Genomic DNA, 25,389 nt, shown 5'->3' with positions numbered 1-25,389 from the left:
ATTTGAACTGTGGACGACTTGATTACAGACTCACTTTGAAATCATGTCATTGATTATGTCAAGCAAGCCAGATCCAAAATGTAGACCTATTGATCTGCAGACAAATGCTCTGTTGTTGAGCTATAACCCTGTACTGCATGAGCACAAACCTCAAAAATGAATTTATGTCAAGGATTTGTTTATACCTAATATGCCAAGCCCAAATTAGGCACATGGAATGAACCTGGGACCTTCCTAAAAGGCTGGAAGATATGGCTACACATATTCCTAACATGCCAAATGCAAAGGAGGCACCCAGATTTGAACCGGAGACCTCTTGATCTGCAATCAAATGCTCTACCACTGAACTATATCCACACAGACTCCTTTGATCATAGCCTCACACAAGATGACAGACTCACTTTTGAATAAAGTTTTTGGATATGACAAACATGCCAGATACAAAAAAAGAACCTCTCGAGAGGATGTGCCATTGAGTTACAATCACATTCAGAATCTTTCTATATAGATATGTTTGCACTTATTCCTAATCTGCGAAATCCATTAGCGGCACTCGGATTTGAATCGTGGACCTCTTGATCTGCACTCAAATGCTCTACCACTTAACTATGCCCCCACATATTTGCAGAAAAATGCTCTTTCATTAAGCCATACCCCTACAGACTTCTGTGCTTCGAGCCAAAGATTAAGTTAGATCCTACGATTCAACAATATCAAACATTGACTCCTTCACTGTAAACTCAGGTCTTTGGTTACTCCAAATCAGAATCAGCAACTCTACAACTCAAAACCTCCAAATAAGACAAGTCCAAAGGGGACACCCAGATTTGAACTGTGGACGACTTGATTACAGATTCACTTTGAAATCATGTCGTTGATTATGTCAAGCAAGCCAGATCCAAAATGTAGACCTATTGATCTGCAGAAAAATGCTATGTTGTTGAGCTATAACCCCGTACTACATGAGCACAAACCTCAAAAATGAATTTATTTATCCAAAGGGGGCATCCGGTTACAATCACATACAGAATCTTTCTATATAGATATGTTTGCACTTATTCCTAATCTATTTAACTTGATTTATTTCAAATGAGTGCAATATTGTTAATGGAAACACCTCTACTGTACAAAGCACGGTCAGTAGAGTCCATTCTTGTAAGTTTGGTCACATAATACTGTAGAATTTGCATAAAAATTTATGTCCACGGGTGCACTACGGAGGTCCCGCTGAATAAATTGTAAATGGACATTTAAAAAAAAAAAACCTCCCATTTGCCATTTATTCAGCATACCCTTCCTAATGGTTCCCTGGACAGATACATTTTAGCGATTTTGTGGTTGAAGTCTCATCGGATGTACTCTGCAAGCTCAGAGGAATCCATTTTTGTAAGTTTTGTCCCATAATACTGTAGAAATATGCATAGAGAATTTTGGATTTTGGTTAATTTCACCACAAGTGGTGCATGTTCACCAAAATGTCACAAATTTTAGGCAATAAAATATAAAGTTGCCTATGTGCTGGAATGTACAAAACCGATGACAAACATATGGTCAGACATACATACAGGGCCTTTCTTTAGAATAAATCAAGCAGGGGGCCTCTCCTCTCTAGGGAGGTATACAAATTGTAATCATAAGGAAAAGTTTGACTATTGTGGAACCGCACCATATAGTATATAAAAGGAGATACCAAATAACATTCGAGAGATTTCCTTGCAAGGACTCTCGGCGTTGTTTTCCATAAAATAAAGTCTTTTCTTCTGAGAGAAAACCACTGACTGAGTGTGATTCTTCTGAGAACCGGTAGACGAAACTACATCAGCAACTTTGCGGATTAAAAATTGGTCTCACTTTCATTATTAACCTCACAATATGTCAATTTTGTACCTTGACAGACCAACGATAGGCAGTTTTTCATGTCCCTTGAATGCATGCAACACTATTTATTTCTGTAAACCACACTGGCCAGATTATGGAAAGTGGCCCACAAGCTTGTGCCCAGTTAAAGCTGGCCAGTTCCCATATGGTCTAGCAGTTAGGATTCCTGGTTTTCTCCCATGCGGCCAGGGGTCAACTCCCGGTATGGGAAAGCTTGAACTTTTTTGCTTCCCTCCTCAAAATGCCAGCACATCTTCCTTCACCAGAAGTGACTTTTTGGACAGCAGTAGAGCTACAGAACCCTGATAGGTTGAGGTTCCGATGTCTATGGGGAGTCATGTAACATGCTTCGGTATTGCCATTCATCACACAAGCTCTCGGATAAGCTCGGCAATTATCATGGCTTACCTCCTGATAACAAGGTGAGAATAAGCAGACAGCAATGCTTGCCATAGTCACATCTAAAACCAACAACTTTGTAGCAATCAGGGGTCTTTACTATTGGTGGGCCAGTGGCGCAATGGATAACGCGTCTGACTACGGATCTGAAGATTCTAGGTCCGACTCTTGGCTGCAGGCTGGCTTTTTGAATGAACAATTTCATCACTACTCTGTAACTGCTTCATTACTTTGAAGGGTGTAATGCCATGTGGTTTTGATGTCACGGGCTTGCCATTTTGAAGCCTTATCACTAATTGCCACCTGGAGATTGAGAATAAATTGTAATCTGCATTAAACTGAACGAGCGAATAATCAGCAACTTTGCGGATTAAAAATTGGTCTCACTTTCATTATTAACCTCACAATATGTCAATTTTGTACCTTGACAGACCGACGATAGGCAGTTTTTCATCTAGATAATGGTTGCAATGTGTGTTTTCAGATGCAAGACAAAAGTATTTTCACCTGGACAAGAGCTTAATTACCAGTTCAAGGTATCAATCCAGCAATCACAGGAATCTGGCCAAATAAACTGAACCCCCGGGGTGAGTAAAAAAAAAAACAGCAATACCGAAGCATGTTACGCTTACAGAAGGGACTTTTTTGGCCAGCAGTAGAGCTACAGGACCGTGATATGTCGAGGTTCTGTCTAGCACTTTGTCCCTTCGATAGCTCAGCTGGTAGAGCGGAGCACTGTAGGTTGGAGTGTTGGCAATCCTTAGGTCGCTGGTTTGACTTTGGCTCGAAGGAGGTCTTTTTTTCAAGTGCTCACCATTTTTTGGTTTGGAGCTGGCTTTCTAACAGCTGTAAGCAGAGCTTTAATTCACAATCCACAATTGGAAGCCAAAAGAGCTTTTCCGGGGGTTCGACTCCGGCTCGAAGGAGGTCTTTTTTTCAAGTGCTCACCATTTTTTGGTTTAGTAGCTGGCTTTCTAACAGCTGTAAGCAGAGCTTTAATTCACAATCCACATTTGGAAGCCAAAAGAGCTTTCCCTGACCGGGAATCGAACCCGGGCCTCTGCGTGAGAGCGCCAAATCCTAACCACTAGACCACCAGGGAGGGGCTGGTGGGCTTACCTCCTGATAACAAGGTGATAATAAGCAGACATCAATGCTTGCCACTGTCTCATCTAAAACCAACAAGTCTGTAGCAATCAGGGGTCTTTACTATCGGTGGGCCAGTGGCGCAATGGATAACGCTATGGATCTGACTATGGATCAGAAGATTCTAGGTTTGACTCCTGGCTGGCTCGCTCTGTGCTTGTTTTTCTCCGGCTTATTTTTTTGTTGTGTTTTTTTCTCTTCTCCAAAATCCAGGAGAAAAGGCAAATCTTCAGGCATTCTTCTTTTTTTCCAAAAAAGACATATTCTGCACACCCTTTCCGATGTCTAGGGAAGACACGGACATGCTTCGGTATTGCCATTCGTCTCACAAGCACTCCGACAAGCTCGGCGATTAAAGGGGAAATAAACTGCAGGCTGGCAGCCAGTTGATTTTCGAATGAACAATTTCATTGCTACTCTGTAACTGCTTCATTACTTTGAAGGGTGTAATGCCATGTTGTTTTGATGTCACGGGCTTGCCATTTTGAAGCCTTATCACTAATTGCCACCTGGACATTGAGAATAAATTGTAATCTGCATTAAACTGAACAAGCGAATAATCAGCAACTTTGCGGATTAAAAATTGGTCTCACTTTCATTATTAACCTCACAATATGTCAATTTTGTACCTTGACAGACCGAAGATAGGCAGATTTTCATCTAGATAACGGTTGCAATGTGTGTTTTCAGATGCATGACACAAGTATTTTCACCTGGACAAGAGCTTAATTACCAGTTCAAGGTATCAATTCAGCAATCACAGGATCATAATATAGATGTACTCTGTTTGACAGAAACCTGGCTAAAACCTGATGATTACATTATTTTAAATGAGTCCACCCCCCAAGATCACTGTTATAAACATGAGCCGCGTCTAAAAGGCAAAGGTGGAAGTGTTGCTTCAATTTATAACAACGTTTTCAGGATTTCTCAGAGGGCAGGCTTCAAGTATAACTCGTTTGAAGTAATGGTGCTTCATATAACATTATCCAGAGAAACAAATGTTAATGATAAATCCCCTGTTATGTTTGTACTGGCTACTGTATACAGACCACCAGGGCACCATACGGACTTTATTAAAGAGTTTGGTGATTTTACATCCGAGTTAGTTCTGGATGCAGATAAAGTTTTAATAGTTGGTGATTTTAAAATCCATGTTGATAATGAAAAAGATGCATTGGGATCAGCATTTATAGACATTCTGAACTCTATTGGGGTTAGACAACACGTTTCAGGACCTACTCATTGTCAAATATCATACTCTAGATTCAATACTGTCACATGGAATTGATGTTGATGGTGTTGAAATTATTCAGCCAAGTGATGATATCTCAGATCATTATTTAGTTCTGTGCAAACTTCATATAGCCAAAATTGTAAATTCTACTTCTTGTTACAAGTATGGAAGAACCATCACTTCTAACACAAAAGACTGCTTTTTAAGTTATCTTCCTGATGTAACCAAATTCCTTAGCATATCCAAAACCTCAGAACAACTTGATGACGTAACAGAAACTATGGACTCTCTCTTTTCTAGCACTTTAAATAAAGTTGCTCCTTTACGCTTAAGGAAGGTTTAGGAAAACAGTTTGACACCATGGTATAATAAGCATTCTCGCACCCTAAAGAGAGCAGCCCGAAAAATGGAGCGCAGCTGGAGGAAAACAAAACTAGAGGTATTTCGTATTGCTTGGCGGGCAGTGTAACATATCCTACAGAAAATCATTAAAGACTGCTAGATCCGATTACTTTTCTTCTCTTTTAGAAGAAAACAAACATAAACCCAGGTATTTATTCAATACAGTGGCTAAATTAAAAAAAAATAAAGCCTCAACAAGTGTTGACATTTCCCAACACCACAGCAGTAATGACTTTATGAACTACTTTACTTCTAAAATCGATACTATTAGAGATAAAATTGCAACCATTCAGCCGTCAGCTACAGTATCACATCAGACAGTGCACTATAGACCCCCTGAGGAACAGTTCCACTCATTCTCTACCATAGGAGAGGAAGAATTGTATAAACTTGTTAAATCATCTAAACCAACAACATGTATGTTAGACCCTATACCATTTAAGCTCCTAAAAGAGGTGCTTCCAGAAGTCATAGATCCTCTTCTGACTATTATTAATTCCTCATTGTCCTTAGGATATGTCCCCAAAACCTTCAAACTGGCTGTTATTAAGCCTCTCATCAAAAAACCACAACTTGACCCCAAAGAACTAGTTAATTATAGACCAATCTCGAATCTCCCTTTTCTGTCCAAGATACTAGAAAAGGTGGTATCCTCACAATTATATTACTTCTTAGAGAAAAATGGTATATGTGAGGATTTCCAGTCAGGATTTAGACCGTATCATAGTACTGAGACTGCTCTCCTTAGAGTTACAAATGATCTGCTCTTATCATCTGATCGTGGGTGTATCTCTCTATTAGTTTTATTGGATCTTAGTGCTGTGTTTGACACAATTGACCACAACACTCTTTTGCATAGACTTGAACACTTTGTTGGCATCAGTGGAAGTGCATTAGCATGGTTTAAATCGTACTTATATGACCGCCATCAGTTCGTAGCAGTGAATGAAGATGTATCCTATCGATCACAAGTGCAGTATGGAGTACCTCAAGGCAAAAATACAGCACATCTTCCTGCCCCAGATGTCGAGGTTCTGTCTAACACTTTGCCCCTTCGACAGCTCAGCTGGTAAAGTGGAGGACTGTAGGTTGGAGTCTTGGCAATCCTTAGGTTGCCGGCTCGAAGGAGGTCTTTTTTTCAAGTGCTCACCATTTTTTTTGGTTTGGAGCTGGCTTTCTGGCAGCTGTTAGCAGAGCTTGAATTTGCAGTCCACAATTGGAAGCCAAAAGAGCTTTCACTGACCGGGAATCGAACCCGGGACGGGGCGGTGAGAGCGCCGAATCCTAACCACTAGACCACCAGGGAGGGGCTGGTGGACTGGTGGGCTGGTGGGCTTACCTCCTGATAACAAGGTGAGAATAAGCAGACAGCAATGCTTGCCACTGTCTCATCTAAAACCAACAACTCTGTAGCAATCAGGGGTCTTTACTATTGGTGGGCCAGTGGCGCAATGGATAATGCATCCGACTGCGGATCAGAAGATTCTAGGTTCGACTCCTGGCTGGCTCGCTCTGTGCTTGTTTTTCTCCAGCTTATTTTGTTGTTGTGTTTTTTTTTCTTCTTCTCCAAAATCCAGAAGAAAAGGCAAATCTTCAGGCATTCTTCTTTTTTTCCAAAAAAGACATATTCTGCACACCCTTTCCGATGTCTAGGGAAGACACGGACATGCTTCGGTATTGTCATTCGTCTCACAAGCACTCCGACAAGCTCGGCGATTAAAGGGGAAATAAACTGCAGGCTGGCAGCCAGTTGATTTTCGAATGAACAATTTCATCGCTACTCTGTAACTGCTTCATTACTTTGAAGGGTGTAATGCCATGTTGTTTTGATGTCACGGCCTTGCCATTTTGAAGCCTTATCACTAATTGCCACCTGGACATTGAGAATAAATTGTAATCTGCATTGAACTGAATGGGCGAATAATCAGCAACTTTGAGGATAAAAAATTGGTCTCACTTTCATTATTAACCTCACAATATGTCAATTTTGTACCTTGACAGACCGATGATAGGCAGATTTTCATCTAGATAACGGTTGCAATGTGTGTTTTCAGATGCATGACACAAGTATTTTCACCTGGACAAGAGCTTAATTACCAGTCGCAGACCTAAAGCAACAGGCCACTACAAGATCCTGCGCCCACACTGACCACATGTATGGACAGTGCGCCACTGGCCAGTTTAAGGTGTCCAAATCCCATATGGTCTAGCGGTTAGGATTCCTAGTTTTCACCCAGGCGGCCCGGGTTCGACTCCCAGTATGGGAACGCATGATTCTTTTTGCTTCCCTCCTCAAAAATCCAGCACATCTTCCTGCACCAGATGTCAAGGTTCTGTCTAACACTTTGCCCCTTCGATAGCTTAGCTGGTAGAGTGGAGAACTGTAGGTTGGAGTGTTGGCAATCCTTAGGTCGCTGGTTCGACTCCGGCTCGAAGGAGGTCTTTTTTCAAGTGCTCACCATTTGTTTTGGTTTGGAGCTGGCTCTCTCGCAGCTTTTAGCAGAGCTTGAATTCGCAGTCCACAATTGGAAGCCAAAAGAGCTTTCCCTGACCGGGAATCAAACACAGGCCGCGGCGGTTAGAGCGCCGAATCCTAACCACTAGACCACCAGGGAGGGGCTGGTGGGCTGGTGGGCTGGCAGGCTTAACTCCTGATAACAAGGTGAGAATAAGCAGACAGCAATGCTTGCCACTGTCACATCTAAAACCAACAACTCTGTAGCAATCAGGGGTCTTTACTATTGGTGGGCCAGTGGTGCAATTGATAGTGCGTCTGACTACGGATCAGAAGATTCTAGGTTTGACTCCTGGCTGGCTCGCTCTGTGCTTGCTTTTCTCCGGCTTATTTTGTTGTTGTGTTTTTTTTCTCTTCTCCAAAATCCAGAAGAAAAGGCAAATCTTCAGGCATTCTTCTTTTTTTCCAAAAAAGACATATTCTGCACACCCTTTCCGATGTCTAGGGAAGACACAGACATGCTTCGGTATTGCCATTCGTCTCACAAGCACTCCGACAAGCTCGGCGATTATAGGGGAAATAAACTGCAGGCTGGCAGCAAGTTGATTTTCGAATGAACAATTTCATCGCTACTCTGTAACTGCTTCATTACTTTGAAGGGTATAATGCCATGTGGTTTTGATGTCATGGGATTGCCATTTTGAAGCCTTATCACTAATTGCCACCTGGACATTTAGAATAAGTTGTAAACTGAGTTAAACTGAAGGAGCGAATAATCAGCAACTTTGCCGATTAAAAATTGGTCTCACTTTCATTGTTACCCTCACAAAGTCATTTTTGTACGTTGACAGAGTGACAATAGGCATTTTTCCTCCAGATAACGGTTGCCGTGTGTGTTTTCAAATGGATGGCAGACGTATTTTCACCTGGAAAAGAGCTTAATTACCAGTTCGAGGTATCAATTCAGCAATCATAGGAATCTGCCCAAATAAACTGAACTCCCGGGGTGAGTAAAAAAAACAGATCCCTTGAATGCATACAACACTATATAATTCAGAAAACCGTTCTTTTGGATAATTCTTGTTTTGCCAAATTATTATCACATTGTTACAGTCGCAGACCTAAAGCAACAGGCCACTACAAGATCCTGCGCCCACACTGACCACATGTATGGAAAGTGTGCCACTGGCCAGTTTAAGGTGTCCAAATCCCATATGGTCTAGCGGTTAGGATTCCTGGTTTTCACCCAGGCGGCTTGGGTTCGCCTCCAGGTATGGGAACGCATGCTTCTTTTTGCTTCCCTCCTCAAAAATCCAGCACATCTTCCTGCACCAGGTTGGAGTGTTGGCAATCCTTAGGTTGCTGGTTCGACTCCGGCTCGAAGGAAGTCTTTTTTTCAAGTGCTCACCATTTTTTCGGTTTGGAGCTGGATTTCTCGCAGCTGTTAGCATAGCTTGAATTCGCAGTCCACAATTGGAAGCCAAAAGAGCTTTCCCTGACCAGGAATCGAACCTGGGCCGCGGCAGTGAGAGCGCCGAATCCTAACCACTAGACCACCAGGGAGGGACTGGTGGGCTGGTGGGCTGGTGGGCTGGTGGGCTGGTAGGCTTACCTCCTGATAACAAGGTGAGAATAAGCAGACAACAATGCTTGCCACTGTCACATCTAAAACCAACAACTCTGTAGCAATCGGGAGTCTTTACTATCGGTGGGCCAGTGGCGAAATGGATAACGTGTCTGACTACGGATCAGAAGATTCTAGGTTCGACTCCTGGCTGGCTTGCCCTGTGCTTGTTTTTCTCAGGCTTATTTTGTTGTTGTTTTTTTTTTTCTTCTCCAAAATCTAGAGGTAAAGGCAAATCTCCAGGCATTCTTCTTTTTTTCCAAAAAAAAAACATATTCTGCACACCCATTCCGATGTCTAGGGGAGACACGGACATGCTTCGGTATTGCCATTCGTATGTCAATTTTGGACCTTGACAGACCGACGATAGACAGTTTTTCATCCAGATAACGGTTGCAATGTGTGTTTTCAGATGCATGACACAAGTATTTTCACCTGGACAAGAGCTTAATTACCAGTTCAAGGTATCAATTCAGTAATCACAGGACTCTGGCCAAAAAACTGAACCCCCGGGGTGAGTCAACAAACATGACCCTTGAATTCATGTAACACCATTTATTTCTGTAAACCACACTGGCCAGATTTAATGAAAGTGGCCCACAAGCTTCTGCCCAGTTAAAGCTGGCCAGTTCCCATATGGTCTAGCAGTTAGGATTCCTGGATTTCTCCCATGCAGCCAGGGGTCGACTCCCGTGATGGGAAAGCTTGATCTTTTTTGCTTCTCTCCTCAAAAAGCCAGCACATCTTCCTGCACCAGAAGTGACTTTTTGGACAGCAGAAGAGCTACAGAACCCTGATAGATTGAGGTTCCGATGTCTATGGGGAGTCGCGTAACATGCTTCGGTATTGCCATTCATCACACAAGCACTCCGACAAGCTCGGCGATTAAAGGAGAAATAAACTGCAGGCTGGCAGCCAGTTGATTTTCGAATGAACAATTTCATCGCTACTCTGTAACTGCTTCATTACTTTGAAGGGTGTAATGCCATGTTGTTTTGATGTCACGGGCTTGCCATTTTGAAGCCTCATCACTAATTGCCACCTGGACATTGAGAATAAATTGTAATCTGCATTAAACTGAACGAGCGAATAATCAGCAACTTTGTGGATAAAAAATTGGTCTCACTTTCATTATTAACCTCAAAATATGTCAATTTTGTACCTTGACAGACCGATGATAGGCAGATTTTCATCTAGATAACGGTTGCAATCTGTGTTTTCAGATGCATGACACAAGTATTTTCACTTGGACAAGAGCTTAATTACCAGTTCAAGGTAAGGTTCAACTCAGCAATCACAGGAATCTGCCCAAAAAAACTGAACCCCCGGGGGGAGTAAAAAAAACAGATCCCTTGAATGCATACAACACTATATAATTCAGAAAACCGTCCTTAAGGATAATTCTTGTTTTGCCAAATTATTATCACAATGTTACAGTCGCAGACCTAAAGCAACAGGCCACTACAAGATCCTAACCACTAGACCACCAGGGAGGGACTGGTGGGCTGGTGGGCTGGTGGGCTGGTAGGCTTACCTCCTGATAACAAGGTGAGAATAAGCAGACAACAATGCTTGCCACTGTCACATCTAAAACCAACAACTCTGTAGCAATCGGGAGTCTCTACTATCGGTGGGCCAGTGGCGCAATGGATAACGTGTCTGACTACGGATCAGAAGATTCTAGGTTCGACTCCTGGCTGGCTTGCCCTGTGCTTATTTTTCTCAGGCTTATTTTGTTGTTGTTTTTTTTTCTTCTCCAAAATCTAGAAGTAAAGGCAAATCTTAATTCTTCTTTTTTTCCAAAAAAAAAAACATATTCTGCACACCCATTCCGATGTCTAGGGGAGACACGGACATGCTTCGGTATTGCCATCCGTATGTCAATTTTGGACCTTGACAGACCGACGATAGACAGTTTTTCATCCAGATAACGGTTGCAATGTGTGTTTTCAGATGCATGACACAAGTATTTTCACCTGGACAAGAGCTTAATTACCAGTTCAAGGTATCAATTCAGCAATCACAGGACTCTGGCCAAAAAACTGAACCCCCGGGGTGAGTCAACAAACATGACCCTTGAATTCATGTAACACCATTTATTTCTGTAAACCACACTGGCCAGATTTAATGAAAGTGGCCCACAAGCTTCTGCCCAGTTAAAGCTGGCCAGTTCCCATATGGTCTAGCAGTTAGGATTCCTGGATTTCTCCCATGCAGCCAGGGGTCGACTCCCGTGATGGGAAAGCTTGATCTTTTTTGCTTCTCTCCTCAAAAAGCCAGCACATCTTCCTGCCCCAGATGTCGAGGTTCTGTCTAACACTTTGCCCCTTCGATAGCTCAGCTGGTAGAGTGGAGGACTGTAGGTTGGAGTGTTGGCAATCCTTAGGTTGCCGGCTCGAAGGAGGTCTTTTTTTCAAGTGCTCTCCATTTTTTTTGTTTGGAGCTGGCTTTCTCGCAGCTGTTAGCAGAGCTTGAATTCACAGTCCACAATTGGAAGCCAAAAGAGCTTTCACTGACCGGGAATCGAACCCGGGACGGGGCGGTGAGAGCGCCGAATCCTAACCACTAGACCACCAAGGAGGGGCTGGTGGACTGGTGGGCTGGTGGGCTTACCTCCTGATAACAAGGTGAGAATAAGCAGACAGCAATGCTTGCCACTGTCTCATCTAAAACCAACAACTCTGTAGCAATCAGGGGTCTTTACTATTGGTGGGCCAGTGGCGCAATGGATAATGTGTCCGACTACGGATCAGAAGATTCTAGGTTCGACTCCTGGCTGGCTTGCTCTGTGCTTGTTTTTCTCCAGCTTATTTTGTTGTTGTGTTTTTTTTTTTTTTTCTTCTCCAAAATCCAGAAGAAAAGGCAAATCTTCAGGCATTCTTCTTTTTTTCCAAAAAAGACATATTCTGCACACCCTTTCCGATGTCTAGGGAAGACACGGACATGCTTCGGTATTGTCATTCGTCTCACAAGCACTCCGACAAGCTCGGCGATTAAAGGGGAAATAAACTGCAGGCTGGCAGCCAGTTGATTTTTGAATGAACAATTTCATCGCTACTCTGTAACTGCTTCATTACTTTGAAGGGTGTAATGCCATGTTGTTTTGATGTCACGGCTTTGCAATTTTGAAGCCTTATCACTAATTGCCACCTGGACATTGAGAATAAATTGTAATCTGCATTAAACTGAACGAGCGAATAATCAGCAACTTCGCGGATTCAAAATTGGTCTCACTTTCATTATTAACCTCACAATATGTCAATTTTGTACTTTGACAGACCGATGATAGTCAGATTTTCATCTAGATAACGGTTGCAATGTGTGTTTTCAGATGCATGACACAAGTATTTTCACCTGGACAAGAGCTTAATTACCAGTTCAAGGTATCAATTCAGCAATCACAGGAATCTGCCTAAATAAACTGAACTCCCGGGGTGAGTAAAAAAAACAGATCCCTTGAATGCATACAACACTATATAATTCAGAAAACCGTCCTTATGGATAATTCTTGTTTTGCCAAATTATTATCATATTGTTACAGTCGCAGACCTAAAGCAACAGGCCACTACAAGATCCTGCGCCCACACGGACCACATGTATGGAAAGTGCGCCACTGGCCGGTTTGAGGTGTCCAAATCCCATATGGTCTAGCGGTTAGGATTCCTGGTTTTCACCCAGACGGCCTGGGTTCGTCTCCCGGTATGGGAATGCATGCTTCTTTTTGCTTCCCTCCTCAAAAATGCAGCACATCTTCCTGCACCAGAAGTGACTTTTGGCCAGCAGTAGAGCTACAAGACCGTGATATGTCGAGGTTCTGTCTAACACTTCGCCCCTTCGATAGCTCATCTGGTAGAGCGGAGGACTGTAGGTTGGAGTGTTGGCAATCCTTAGGTCGCTGGTTCGACTCCGGCTCGAAGGAGGTCTTTTTTTTCAAGTGCTCACCATTTTTTTTGGTTTGGAGCTTGCTTTCTCGCAGCTGTTAGCAGAGCTTGAATTCGCAGTCCACAATTGGAAGCCAAAAGAGCTTTCCCTGACCGGGAATAGAACCCGGGCGGCGGCGGTGAGAGCGCCAGATCCTAACCACTAGACCATAAGGGAGGGGCTGGTGGGCTGGTGGGCTGGTGGGCTGATGTGCTGGTGGGCTGGTGGGCTTACCTCCTGAAAACAAGGTGAGAATAAGCAGACAGCAATGCTTGCCACTTTCACATCTAAAACCAACAACTCTGTAGCAATAAGGGTTTTTACTATTGGTGGGCCAGTGGCGCAATGGATAACGCGTCTGACTACGGATCAGAAGATTCTAGGTTCAACTCCTGGCTGTCTCGCTCTCTGCTTGTTTTTCTCCGGCTTATTTTGTTGTTGTGTTTTTTTTTCTCTTCTCCAAAATCCAGAAGAAAAGGCAAATCTTCAGGCATTCTTCTTTTTTTCCAAAAAAGACATATTCTGCACACCCTTTCTGATGTCTAGGGAAGACACGGACATGCTTCGGTATTGCCATTCATCTCACAAGCACTCCGACAAGCTCGGCGATTATAGGGGAAATAAACTGCAGGCTGGCAGCCAGTTGATTTTCGAATGAACAATTTCTTCGCTACTCTGTAACTGCTTCATTACTTTGAAGGGTATAAAGCCATGTGGTTTTGATGTCATGGGCTTGCCATTTTGAAGCCTTATCACTAGTTGCCACCTGGACATTTAGAATAAGTTGTAAACTGAGTTAAACTGAAGGAGCGAATAATCAGCAGCTTTGCCGATTAAAAATTGGTCTCACTTTCATTGTTACCCTCACAATGTCATTTTTGTATCTTGACAGAGTGACAATAGGCAGTTTTTCCTCTAGATAAAGGTTGCCGTGTGTGTTTTCAAATGGATGACACAAGTATTTTCACCTGGAAAAGAGCTTAATTACCAGTTCGAGGTATCAATTCAGCAATCACAGGAATCTGCCCAAATAAACTGAACTCCCGGGGTGAGTAAAAAAAACAGATCACTTGAATGCATTCAACACTATATAATTCAGAAAACCGTCCTTTTGGATAATTCTTGTTTTGCCAAATTATTATCACATTGTTACAGTCGCAGACCTAAAGCAACAGGCCACTACAAGATCCTGCGCCCACACTGACCACATGTATGGAAAGTGCGCCAGAAGCCAATGGCCAGTTTAAGGTTTCCAAATCCCATATGGTCTAGCGCTTAGGATTCCTGGTTTTCACCTAGGCGGCCCAGGTTTGACTCCCGGTATGGGAATGCATGCTCCTTTTTGATTCCCTCCTCAAAAATCCAGCACATCTTCCTGCACCAGAAGTGACTTTTTGGCCAGCAGTAGAGCTACAAGACCATGATATGTCAAGGTTCTGTCTCACACTTTGACCCTTTGATAGCTCAGCTGGTAGATTGGAGGACTGTAGGTTGCAGTGTTGGCAATCCTTAGGTTGCTGGTTCGACTCCGGCTCGAAGGAGGTCATTTTTTTCAAGTGCTCACCATTTTTTTGGTTTGGAGCTGGCATTCTCGCAGCTGTTAGCAGAGCTAGAATTCGCAGTGCACAATTGGAAGCCAAAAGAGCTTTCCCTGACCGGGAATCGAACCCGGGCCGCGGCGGTGAGAGCGCAGAATCCTAACCACTAGACCACCAGGGAGGGGCTGGTGGGCTGGTGGGTTGATGGGCTGGTGGGTTGGTGGGCTTACCTCCTGAAAACAAGGTGAGAATAATCAGACAGCAATGCTTGCCACTGTCACATCTAAAACCAACAACTCTGTAGCAATCAGGGGTCTTTACTATTGGTGGGCCAGTGGCGCTCCATGTCACCTGTAGGTCGTGGTTATTCTTTGTTATGACAGCCAATCACGTTCCCGGCTGCAACCATGAAATTTATGTTTTAGCCAATCGGCGCTCGTATCGCAACCGTGAATTGGCCAATCAGCGCTCGTATCGTAACCGCGAATTAGCCAATCAGCGCTCGTATCGCAACCGTGATTCCGCCCAGTGACAACAAGAAATTGACCAATCAGCGCTCGTTCCTCAACCGTGATTCTTCATAGTAACAAGTTATCAACAACAATTGATAACGTCAAGAACCCCCGGAGACTTGCGGATCACAGCTGAAGAAGAAGATAACGGTCATCGATTAATTTCTAACCAACATTTGCAATGTAGGTGAATCTTTTATCAATAAAAAAGTAACACTTACAACACTGGTGCACAAATATCCATTAATTTACACTTAACGAATGCACAGATAATCATGAGTTAATGTAAACGAATGAATGACTAATTTAAACCATTAATTAATGACTACTACATCAGCAACTAATAAACATTCTATATGTTTCATAGATAAATTAATAAATACAATTTTATTAGTTAAATTTACTTTAATGTATTCGTTCCTTAATAACATTTTATTAACTAATGACGTAAATGTATATTTTAATTACTACAGTGGCCAAAGCTATTTACTTCAACTTCCAGTTGTCAGCTTTAATTAATCATTAGCTAATGATTTTCAAAGGAATCATTTTATGACTTTACATGTTGAGGTAAAGAGCTATTAACCAATTGTTAATATGTTATTGTGGTTATGGATTTTTTTTTAAATTAGTCATGTACCTCAACAAGTAAAGTTAAAGTAATAACATAATGATATCTTTACAAATTATTATCTAATGATTCATTAATGATATAATTTTACACTGTTAGTTAATATAATATGTTATTAAGGAATGGATACATTATGACACATTTAACTAATAACAACAATTTATTGATTTCTTTATCTATGAATCATGTGAATATTTGTATTCACTGATGCTTTCAAAAGTTCCTAAATTATCTTTCATTTTTAATTATTTTTTTCATTTTTAATTATTTTTAATTTTTTCATTTAAATTATCTTTCTTTTCATTTCGCAGGGTTTACAATTTTTTTTTAATATATATATATATCTGAAACTAGCTGAAATATCACCTACAACTTTTTTTGTTTAGTAACCTGACACCTTCATGACTAGCTTATCTTGGTTATAACATAAATTATTAACTGTGATTTACGTTTAATTCTGAATATATATTAGGTTGCTAAGTATGTTACATTGGAATAATTAATTTAGCAGAAACAAAGCAATCATTTCTTAAATCGGTAAAATCATTTTGTATCAATATGTTGGGTCAAATAATTTGTCTTTTACTGTACTTTAGTAAGTAGCCATGTAATAAGCGGGATAATATGCAGTCATTATTGTGAATAAAATCTGACAGGCTGACTAACAACAACCTGTAATAATTCCACAACACAGTAATCCAGTAGAGACCTGATTTATTGATATGACATTTTAACATCAATCTAAAAACAAAACAAAGAAAGAAAACATAACTATGGGCAGATATTATTCAATTCAATTCAATTCAAGTTTATTTGTATAGCGCTTTTTACAATACAAATCGTTACAAAGCAACTTTACAGAAAATTATGTTTCTACAATATTTAGTAGTAGCTAGTAGTTTGTGCACGTTTGACAGGATTTTAGAAAAATAAAAATAATAATAATAATAATACATGACGTAGTCAGCTAGATGATGAACTATCAATATTATTAATTAATAGTAATTATAGGATGCAGTCACACATGTAGCAATAATTGTTAGTTCTGTTTGTTGATTCAAGGTTAGCATCATCTGGGGTCCTCTGAGGATCAGCATCATCTCTTCTCAGGTGTTCTGGATCCAGACTGGAGCTTGTGTAAATCCTAGTTACCACGGGATGTAAATCCCGTGGCAAAACATAGAAACAAAATAGAGACATCATTAGCATAGCTGCTGATCCAACAAAGTAAAATTAGTTTTACCCAAGCTAAAGAATAAAAATGCAGATGCAACTACACTCACAATTTAAGAGATACATTATTCGAATGCTTGGCGAAAGAGATGCGTTTTTAATCTAGATTTAAACAGAGAGAGTGTGTCTGAACCCCGAACATTATCAGGAAGGCTATTCCAGAGTTTGGGAGCCAAATGTGAAAAAGCTCTACCTCCTTTAGTGGACTTTGCTATCCTAGGAACTACCAAAAGTCCAGCGTTTTGTGACCTTAGGGTGCGTGATGGGTTGTAGCGTGGTAGAAGGCTAGTTAGGTACGCAGGAGCTAAACCATTTAGGGCCTTATAGGTAAGTAATAATAATTTGTAACTGATACGGAACTTAATAGGTAGCCAGTGCAGAGACTGTAAAATTGGGGTAATATGATCATATTTTCTTGACCTGGTAAGGACTCTAGCTGCTGCATTTTGGACTACCTGTAGCTTGTTTATTGACAAAGCAGGACAACCACCTAGAAGTCCATTACAATAGTCCAGTCTAGAGGTCATGAAAGCATGAACTAGCTTTTCTGCATCAGAAACAGATAACATGTTTCGTAGCTTGGCAATGTTTCTAAGATGGAAGAATGCGGTTTTTGTAACATTGGAAATATGATTTTCAAAAGACAAATTGCTGTCCAATATAACACCCAGATTTCTGACTGTAGAGGAAGTAACAGTACATCCGTCTAGTTGCAGATTGTAATCTACAATATTCTGTGTGGTGTTTTTTGGTCCAATAATTAATATCTCTGTCTTATCCGAATTTAATTGGAGAAAATTATTTGTCATCCAATCTTTTACATTTTTAACACACTCTGTTAGCTTAGATAATTGGGAAGTTTCATCTGGTCTCGTTGAAATATATAGCTGAGTATCATCAGCATAACAGTGGAAGCTAATTCCGTATTTTCTAATAATATTACCAAGGGGCAACATGTATATTGAAAATAGAAGGGGACCTAGGACGGATCCTTGTGGCACTCCATATTTTACTGATGATAAATGAGATGACACCCCATTTAAGTAAACAAAATGGTAGCGATCGGACAGGTAGGATCTAAACCATCTTAGAGCCTGCCCTTGAATACCTGTATAGTTTTGTAATCGATCTATGAGTATGTCATGATCTATGGTGTCGAACGCAGCACTAAGATCAAGTAAGACTAGAAATGAGATGCAGCCTTGATCTGACGCAAGAAGCAGGTCATTTGTAATTTTAACAAGTGCAGTTTCTGTGCTATGGTGGGGCCTAAAACCTGACTGAAATTCTTCATACAGATCATTTTTATGCAGGAAGGTGCTCAATTGAGCAGACACAACTTTTTCTAAAATTTTAGACATAAATGGAAGATTTGAAATAGGCCTATAATTTGCCAGTACACTAGGATCTAGTTTTGGTTTCTTAATAAGAGGCTTGATAACCGCCAGCTTGAATGGTTTTGGGACGTGACCTAAAGATAACGACGAGTTAATGATATTGAGAAGCGGTTCTTCGGCTACAGGTAACAGCTCTTTTAGTAATTTAGTGGGTACAGGATCTAATAAACATGTTGTTGGTTTAGATACAGTGATAAGTTTATTTAGCTCTTCCTGTCCTATATTTGTAAAGCACTGCAGTTTATCTTTGGGTGCGATGGATGAAACTGAAGTGTTAGACGCTGTAGAATCTACATTCGCTATTGTATTTCTAATGTTATCTATTTTATCAGTGAAGAAATTCATAAAGTCATTACTATTTAACGTTGGTGGAATATTTGAATCAGGTGGCGTCTGGTAATTTGTTAATTTAGCCACTGTGCTAAATAAAAACCTTGGATTGTTTTGGTTATTTTCAATGAGTTTGTGGATATGCTCTGCCCTAGCAGTTTTTAGAGCCTGTCTATACCTGGACATACTGTTTTTCCATGCAATTTTAAAAACTTCCAAGTTAGTTTTTCTCCATTTGCGTTCAAGACTACGAGTTACTTTCTTGAGAGAGTGAGTATTACTGTTATACCATGGCACAGTACGTTTTTCTCTAACCTTTTTCAATTTGATGGGGGCAACAGCTTCTAATGTATTAGAGAAAATAGTGCCCATGTTGTCAGTAATTTTGTCTAATTCATGTGTATTTTTGGGTACAAATAGCAGTTGAAATAGATCAGGCAGGTTATTTGCGAATCTGTCTTTGGTGGCTGGAACAATAGTTCTGCCCAGACGGTAACGCTGAGACATATAGTTAATATCAGTTATATGCAGCATGCACGATACAAGGAAATGGTCTGTAATATCATCACATTGGGGTACAATATCTATAGCAGTAAGATCGATTCCATGCGATATAATTAGATCTAGTGTATGATTAAAACGATGAGTGGGCCCGGTGACATTTTGCTTGACTCCAAAGGAGTTTATTAGGTCAGTAAACGCAAGTCCTAATGTATCATTTGCATTATCAACGTGAATATTAAAATCTCCCATGATTAGCGCCTTATCAACTGTAACTAGAAGGTCTGAGAGGAAATCTGCAAATTCTTTTAGGAATTCTGTATACGGCCCTGGTGGTCTATACACAGTAGCCAGAGCAAGAGATACATTAGGTTTCTTTTGCATGTCTGACAGTGTAACATTTAGCAGAAGTATTTCAAAAGAGTTAAACCTGTATCCTGTTTTCTGGGTAACATTGAGAATATCACTATATATTGTTGCAACACCTCCTCCACGACCAGTCTGACGGGGCTCATGCTTATAACAGTAGTTTGGTGGAGTAGACTCATTTAGACCAAAATAATCATTTGGTTTTAGCCAGGTTTCAGTCAAGCAGAGTACATCAAAACTATTTTCTGTGATCATTTCATTTACAATAACTGCTTTGGGTGTGAGTGATCTAATATTTATGAGCCCAAACTTTAAAAATTGTTTTTGTTCATTTACTTTACATTTTTCTGGTTTAATTACGATAAGATTTTTTCTAGATCCTACATTATATTTTGACCTCACTATTCGGGGAACAGACACAGTCTTAATAGTTTTTACAGCACAAGTACTTTTATCATTTAAGCGGGTGGAACAAAACTCATCATAATAGTTATTAGAGAATTGTCTTACTAGTCACATGGAGCGAAGTGTCCTGGAGATGTTGTCAGAGAGCAGCTCCGCTCCAACAATATTATCAATGAACATTTAAAAAAAGGGAAAGGGAAAATAAAAATAAGATCACACAATGAAAACAATCTTACATTAATAATATGTATCCTGTTGTAATTTGCAGGTGTTTTCGTTGGGGCTCATAGTCCTGCACAGTGGCCTGACTTCAACCGAGTGGTGGAGGCCATTTTCACAAGGCTCTGTGCTCTCTACCCAAACGTGGTGCGCTGTGACGGAGTGAGGGTGTCCCGCTTCACTGTGGTAGCATGTGCTCACAAGTACATCCAAGAGTGCATCCTCACCAATGCTAAGGTGATGAGTGAGACCACAATCCAGCTCCCAGAAGTGAATGCTGCAACAGTCACACAATGGTGAGTAAATAAGCATTGTCACAGCTAAGCCTAAACTTAAAGCAGCTAAGGGCTGATGTTACACGGCAACTTTTTTTGATCAATGCTGCTGGGCAACTTTGGTTAATATTGCCATCAACAGGCAACCAGGTAAGACACAGAGCGCAAGATTGATCTGAAGTATCCAGATTGAAATTTGTTACCCATACTCAGTGGGGAACGTACCCAAGAAACACTTCTCAAAATTTTTTGTATCATCAGCCTTAATGTAACCATGGCTGCTTTGCAGGTCTAGAAACAAATCAACAAGAGTTCAACATCTGTTTTCTTCTTCATTATGAAAGATAAGATTTATGACATGGATCAGCTGTCTTCAGCAGACTGCAAGAATCAATAATTCATAATACAATGTTAATCTCAATAAAGTAGCCATTTCACAAAAGCAGTAATACATTAGACGACTGCTGTGTGATCTCAGCTGTGTCATGCTGCTGCGTCATAGTCATGACAAATAGTAGTTGATCTTTTGTATTGCTTAAATGTTTATTAATATTGGTTGTTTTATGTTTCCCAGGTTCAGCAGGCGTGGCAAGTCACAGGAACAGGAGATTTTGAAGCAGGGTATCCAAGCCCCAGACGCACCCATGGCAGGACCCGAGACGCTTCCTGCAGCTATGCCGAAAGTACCAACTCTGTATCCAGGCAATTTGGCTGAGCCTCACCTTTTTATCCTGCCACCAAACACTGCTGGGAAGGCAAAACTTAAGGGGAGGTCGCAACCCTAGGCCATCTCCCAGGCTCCAACATCTTCCTGTCATTGCATCAGCACTACTCATCTCTCTCCCTTTCATTTTACCATCTGTGCAGCTTCTTACAGTGAAAGGCACTTAAGCGCCATCCTCTACAGGTACCTCACAGGTGATGTTCTTCAACCTCCCATTACCTTCAGCTTTGCAACCATCAGCTCAGACACAGACATTCGGTCAAGATGTTCCTTACTCCACTCAGCAATACAGAAAGAGAAAACTGGAGAGGGAGCGCACTGGAACTGTCACAAGAAAATATGTGAAGAAGACAGACATCATTCTTTGCAGAAAGTGTAACAAAGAGAGAAAGCCACCATCACATCTTCAGTACTTTGGCAACTGGTTCTGCAAAGAGTCTGAGACTCAATCATATGGTGAATGGAGGGCTGTGCTGCAGGAATGAGGTTATAGATGAAGAAAAAAGGGAAATGGCAACCCTGCAGCTTCTTAAAACTGCTATTTCAGCACGTGATATTTTTATTTGGTAACTTAATGTTTGCTTTATAGTGCAATTTACAAGTCTCCAACAATGACAGCTGTCTCTAAAATGTGTAATTACTGTGTGTTTCCTCTGCTGCATGCCTCTGTTGGAAAAATATTTGATACCATTATATATATATGGTATGTTTATTTTTTTATTATTATCATTATTTTGGTTTTGGTATATTTGATTTACTATTTTTTAGGGGCGAATATGTCATAATTGCACTACTGTGGTCCATTTTTGTTTTGATTTACTTTTTTTTGGCTAACATGTCAAAATTGCACTACTGTGGTAAATGTTTGTCTTGGTTTACTATTTATTATTTTCTTAGTCTGATGTCAAAATTGCACTGCAAATGTTTGTTTTGGTTTGATATTTATTATATTTTTACACTGATATGTAAAAAGTTTACTACTCTGGTAAACATTTTTGGTTTACTGTTTATTATTTTAAATTGATGTGTCAAAATTGCACTACTGTTCTAAATGTTTTATTGGCTTTAAAATATATATGGGGATTAAAAGGGTTGTTAATATTTGCCCCTCACACTATTGTTATTGTGCCTTTTTGTATTCTCACAATATTTGTAAATGCATATATATTTGCACTGCTGTTATAATTTTTTTATTGACTTTATATTTGCAAATTAAAAGGGTTGTTAATCTTAATGTTTGCACTAGTAATGTTTTTGTGCCTATTTCTCACTGTATTTGAAGTTGCAAATTTTTTTAAGTATTCCAGTATTACATAACAATAAAACACACACACACAAAAACAGGGACTTTCAGAATAAGTCAGAAAATATAATAATATAATGTTATACTGTAAAAAATAATATATTATACTGTAAAAAATGAGTTAGTTAGCGCTGCGTTATTCATGTATTTTGTTGTGAAAATGCACAAAAACACAAATCATGTATTTGTTGCAATGAATATTCACGTTTTGTCTGTCAAATCATTTCGACTTTTTTTATCCAGTGACAGCTTGATGCTTTTGTCCATATGAGGTATTTCCTGTAGCGTGCGTCACATAGTGGTCACGAGCTGGTACTTTTACGAGTCTGTTTTGGACTTTGTGCGAGAAAGCGCCCTCCGGCGTCCGGTATGAATGAAACATACACAACATGAGAGTGTTTACTTTGGACAGTTCCCAAATTAAAGTGGGGGGGGGACGAATTTACGTTCGATTAAATTACGGGGGAGAATGATGATTACGTACTCGTGCATCAGCAGCGTCAAAGCGGACACATTCCAGGAATTCCATCACTGTTCGGAGTGGGCCGCGAACTCGCGTCCCTATGAGTCTTTTAGGATCTTTACCTCGACTAATGGGCGCCGGCCTTGGCGCAATGGATAACACGTCTGACTACGGATCAGAAGATTCTAAGTTCGACTCCTGGCTGGCTCGTTCTGTGCTTATTTTTATCTGGCTTATTTTGTTGTTGTGTTTTTTTTTCTCTTCTCCAAAATCCAGAAGAAAAAGCAAATCTTTAGGCATTCTTCTTTTTTCCCAAAAAAGACATATTCTGCACACCCTTTCCGATGTCTAGGGAAGACACGGACATGCTTCGGTATTGCCATTCGTCTCACAAGCACTCCGACAAGCTCGGCGATTAAAGGGGAAATAAACTGCAGGCTGGCAGCCAGTTGATTTTCGAATGAACAATTTCATCGCTAATCTGTAACTGCTTCATTACTTTGAAGGGTGTAATGCCATGTTGTTTTGATGTCACAGGTTTGCCATTTTGAAGCCTTATCACTAATTGCCACCTGGACATTTAGAATAAGTTGTAATCTGCATTAAACTGAATGGGCGAATAATCAGCAACTTTGCGGATAAAAAATTGGTCTCACTTTCATTATTAACCTCACAATATGTCAATTTTGTACCTTGAAAGACCGATGATAGGCAGATTTTCATCTAGATAACGGTTGCAATGTGTGTTTTCAGATGCATGACACAAGTATTTTCACCTGGACAAGAGCTTAATTACCAGTTCAAGGTATCAATTCAGCAATCACAGGAATCTTCCCAAATAAACTGAACTCCCGGGGTGAGTAAATAAAACAGATCCCTTGAATGCATACAACACTATATAATTCAGAAAACCATCCTTATGGATAATTCTTGTTTTGCCAAATTATTATCACATTGTTACAGTCGCAGACCTAAAGCAACAGGCCACTACAAGATCCTGCGCCCACACTGACCACATTTATGGAAAGTGCGCCAGAAGCCAATGGCCAGTTTAAGGTTTCCAAATCCCATATGGTCTAGCGCTTAGGATTCCTGGTTTTCACCCAGGCGGCCCAGTTTTGACTCCCGGTATGGGAACGCATGCTCCTTTTTGATTCCCTCCTCAAAAATCCAGCACATCTTCCTGCACCAGAAGTGACTTTTTGGCCAGCAGTAGAGCTGCAAGACTGTGATATGTCGAGGTTCTGTCTAACACTTTGCCCCTTCGATAGCTCAGCTGGTAGAACGAGGGAAGGTAGGTTGGAGTGTTGGCAATCCTTAGGTCGCTGGTTCGACTCCGGCTCGAAGGAGGTCTTTTTTTCAAGGGCTCACCATTTTTTTGGTTTGGAGCTGGCTTTCTCGCAGCTGTTAGCAGAGCTTGAATTCGCAGTCCACAATTGGAAGTCAAAAGAGCTTTCCCTGACCGGGAATCGAACTCGGGCCGCGGCGGTGAGAGCACCGAATCCTAACCACTAGACCACCAGGGAGGGGCTGGTGGGCTGGTGGGCTGGTGGGTTGGTGGCCTACCTCCTGAAAACAAGGTGAGAATAATCAGACAGCAATGCTTGCCACTGTCACATCTAAAACCAACAACTCTGTAGCAATCAGGGGTCTTTACTATTGGTGGGCCAGTGGCGCAATGGATAACGCATCTGACTACGGATCAGAAGATTCTAAGTTTGACTCCTGGCTGGCTCGTTCTGTGCTTGTTTTTATCCGGCTTATTTTGTTGCTGTGTTTTTTTTTCTCTTCTCCAAAATCCAGAAGAAAAGGCAAATCTTCAGGCATTCTTCTTTTTTCCCAAAAAAGACATATTCTGCACACCCTTTCCGATGTCTAGGGAAGACACGGACATGCTTCGGTATTGCCATTCGTCTCACAAGCACTCCGACAAGCTCAGCGATTAAAGGGGCAAAAAAACTGCATGCTGGCAGCCAGTTGATTTTCGAATGAACAATTTCATCGCTACTCTGTAACTGCTTCATTACTTTGAAGGGTGTAATGCCATGTTGTTTTGATGTCACGGGTTTGCCATTTTGAAGCCTTATCACTAATTGCCACCTGGACATTGAGAATAAATTGTAATCTGCATTAAACTGAATGGGCGAATAATCAGCAACTTTGCGGATAAAAAATTGGTCTCACTTTCATTATTAACCTCACAATATGTCAATTTTGTACCTTGACAGACCGATGATAGGCAGATTTTCATCTAGATAACGGTTGCAATGTGTGTTTTCAGATGCATGACACAAGTATTTTCACCTGGACAAGAGCTTAATTACCAGTTCAAGGTATCAATTCAGCAATCACAGGAATCTGCCCAGAAAAACTGAACCCCCGGGGTGAGTAAAAAAAACAGATCCCTTGAATGCATACAACACTATA

The 25,389-nt window shown here is 40.8% G+C and overlaps 8 non-coding genes across 8 annotated transcripts; 5 read left to right on the top strand and 3 right to left on the bottom strand.

Annotated features, from left to right (window-relative positions):
* The first annotated feature begins 7,257 nt into the window (after positions 1-7,257).
* On the top strand, positions 7,258-7,329 carry trnae-uuc (transfer RNA glutamic acid (anticodon UUC)). Its single transcript has one exon. It is a non-coding gene; the product is annotated as a tRNA-Glu (tRNA).
* Positions 7,330-9,008: 1,679 nt separating this feature from the next.
* Positions 9,009-9,080, bottom strand: trnae-cuc (transfer RNA glutamic acid (anticodon CUC)). The gene has a single exon. It is a non-coding gene; the product is annotated as a tRNA-Glu (tRNA).
* Positions 9,081-9,227: 147 nt separating this feature from the next.
* trnar-acg (transfer RNA arginine (anticodon ACG)) lies at positions 9,228-9,300 on the top strand. Its single transcript has one exon. It is a non-coding gene; the product is annotated as a tRNA-Arg (tRNA).
* A 1,473-nt stretch (positions 9,301-10,773) lies between these two features.
* Positions 10,774-10,846, top strand: trnar-acg (transfer RNA arginine (anticodon ACG)). The gene has a single exon. It is a non-coding gene; the product is annotated as a tRNA-Arg (tRNA).
* Positions 10,847-12,972: 2,126 nt separating this feature from the next.
* On the top strand, positions 12,973-13,060 carry trnay-gua (transfer RNA tyrosine (anticodon GUA)). The gene is given in 2 exon segments: positions 12,973-13,009; positions 13,025-13,060. It is a non-coding gene; the product is annotated as a tRNA-Tyr (tRNA).
* Positions 13,061-13,393: 333 nt separating this feature from the next.
* Positions 13,394-13,466, top strand: trnar-acg (transfer RNA arginine (anticodon ACG)). The gene has a single exon. It is a non-coding gene; the product is annotated as a tRNA-Arg (tRNA).
* Positions 13,467-14,709: 1,243 nt separating this feature from the next.
* On the bottom strand, positions 14,710-14,781 carry trnae-cuc (transfer RNA glutamic acid (anticodon CUC)). Its single transcript has one exon. It is a non-coding gene; the product is annotated as a tRNA-Glu (tRNA).
* A 9,635-nt stretch (positions 14,782-24,416) lies between these two features.
* On the bottom strand, positions 24,417-24,488 carry trnae-cuc (transfer RNA glutamic acid (anticodon CUC)). The gene has a single exon. It is a non-coding gene; the product is annotated as a tRNA-Glu (tRNA).
* Between the last annotated feature and the right edge of the window lie 901 nt (positions 24,489-25,389).

The sequence above is a fragment of the Carassius carassius genome, chromosome 38, assembly GCF_963082965.1.
Source record: "Carassius carassius chromosome 38, fCarCar2.1, whole genome shotgun sequence".
Classification (NCBI taxonomy): Eukaryota; Metazoa; Chordata; class Actinopteri; order Cypriniformes; family Cyprinidae; genus Carassius; species Carassius carassius.
The sequence above is the reverse complement of the archived record's forward strand: the minus strand, read 5'-3'. Positions and strand labels throughout refer to the sequence as shown.